Source organism: Manacus vitellinus, unplaced genomic scaffold (assembly GCF_001715985.3).
Source record: "Manacus vitellinus isolate BGI_N305 unplaced genomic scaffold, ASM171598v3 scaffold_52_pilon, whole genome shotgun sequence".
Classification (NCBI taxonomy): Eukaryota; Metazoa; Chordata; class Aves; order Passeriformes; family Pipridae; genus Manacus; species Manacus vitellinus.
In genome coordinates this window covers 1846140-1848385 of record NW_021940628.1, presented here as the reverse complement: position 1 = coordinate 1848385, position 2246 = coordinate 1846140, and positions in this window count along the sequence as shown.

Below are 2246 nucleotides of genomic sequence, written 5' to 3'. Positions count from 1 at the left end.
TTATCCCCACAGCCTGTGGGCAGAGGTGGATTTGGGAGACATTTTCCACCCTGAAGAAATAGAATAAAATAAATTAAAAGAACAGAAGAAGCAAATCAAGATGTGGAGACGTCACCACCCACGGGGGAGCTCAGCAGAGTGGGTGGGTACCGAGCATCCATCCACGGGTGACAGAAATCCTCCCTCACACCCTGCACTGCTTGGAGAGAGGAGCATTTGTGTCAAACACAGTCTGAATTTCAGAGACAAAGTGGAAATTGCAGCTCCTGAACACGAGCATTTCACCCGAGTGCCCTCCATGCTCCTGCTTTAAGGGTCTGATCTCTTTGGCTCGTTGTCCTTTTCAATTTTAAAAACTATCACCCCATCAAAAGGCAAAGAGATGCTGGGAAAACTTTTGAGGTATGGCCACAAGATGGTAGAAAATATTGGTATATTCATACAGTCATGGAATTGTGGAAGAGAGACCTTCAGGAGTCAGCCAATCCCTTCTTATAGTTTATGTATATATATATATATACACCAGCATGAACATATGTATACATATATTTGTATTTCCACAGAATCTGCAACTGATCCAGTTCAATAATCACCTGCACTTTATAGAACATTTAACATTTCACAATGGAGGTGCCTCCATCAAGAAAATTCACATCTCTTTTCATTAAAAACTTTGGCTCATTTTTTTTAAAAAACCCCAAGTTGTAGCTTGGTTGAGATTTGGGTTTTTTTCCACAAAAACCTCATTTTTCCCACCCATTTCTTTCACTTTTAAATAGAAAGTTTCACCTTTGCTTTTAAACTGAAAACTGAAGTTATTTTTGTCTTCAAGACACCAATCACAATGGATTTGGTGCTGTCTTAGGTTAACTTGTCTCAGGGTTTCTCTTCTAAGACCAGTAAAACCAGTACAGGTTCTGCCAGATCTGGGAGAAGGACCCTGATTCCTCCTGGGTGGGGGTAAGAGCTGCTGTAATGCCAATAATACACACAATTTATTACCATCTGGTCACTGATTCTCTCCTGCCATCCATATTGCAAGTTTTATATTTTATTTCAGAGACAGAAATCTTTATTAGGATTACTACCGAGCTACTTCTTCCCTCCAGAGGGAAGAGATCCAAACCAGAAGAACTAATGGCTTAAAGACCAGGGATGAATTTTAAAGGATTCAACCCATGGTGTTCTGTTCCCATTCACACAAAAACACCCCTTTTGCTAAACTAAATAACATTGCCCCCGTTCCTTCCTTTTTTTCCTTTTTCTCATCCTTTTTTCCCCTTTTCTTGTTCTTTCCCCCCCCTCACAGGCAGCTGTTTCTCTTGATCACATCTGCAGCAAATCTGCACTTAATCCCTCACTGACAGTGCAGAAGGGATGGAAAAATGGAAGGGTTGATCCCAGCTCCCGGGATGTGGCAGGGAGGGAGGGGAGGGTTGTGAGGGGAGCAGGAGCTGCAGCGGGTGAAGCCACTGGTGGATGCTGGAGCCCTGGGAATTTGCCCGGCTCCTTCCAGCCCCAGGGATGTGCCCAGAGCCAGGAGCATCCTCCCCAGGGAGGAGCCAGGACACGGCAGTGTCAGGAGCAGAGATCTGTTCACAGCAGGACGGGGGCACTTTGCCACTGCCTGCCAAATTCTGCCAAATTTCACCCTCTTTGAGTGCACCTGAATTACTTGATGGTTCAAATTGTCATGATGATGATGATGATGATGATGATGATTGTTGTTGTTGTTGTCAGCATCTCGCTGTAGCCAGTGCCAGGAGGGTTTAGCACTTAAACTGCACGTGGCACTTGGGGACATGGTTTGGTGATGGCCCTGTAGTTCTGGGTTGATGGCTGGACTCTCTCAGAGGGCTTTTCCAACCTTAACGATTCCCTGATCCCACTCAAAAAGGTGAGCAGAGGTGACAAGGCCCCAGCCCTTCCCTGTGTCAGCCTGGCCCCACAGGACACAGGCCTTTGCACCCACGCCACGGGAAGGGCTGAGGGTCCCTGGAACGGCCTGGAGACCCCCGGGAAGGTCTGGGGGTCCCTCTGAGGGGCTCTCTGATAGCACTCAAAAAGGTGAGCAGAGGTGACAAGGCCCCAGCCCTTCCCTGTGTCAGCCTGGCCCCACGAGACACAGGCCTTTGCACCCACGCCACGGGAAGGGCTGAGGGTCCCTGGAATGGTCTGGAGACCCCCGGGAAGGTCTGGGGGTCCCTCTGAGGGGCTCTCTGATAGCGCTGCGGTCACGCCCAAAT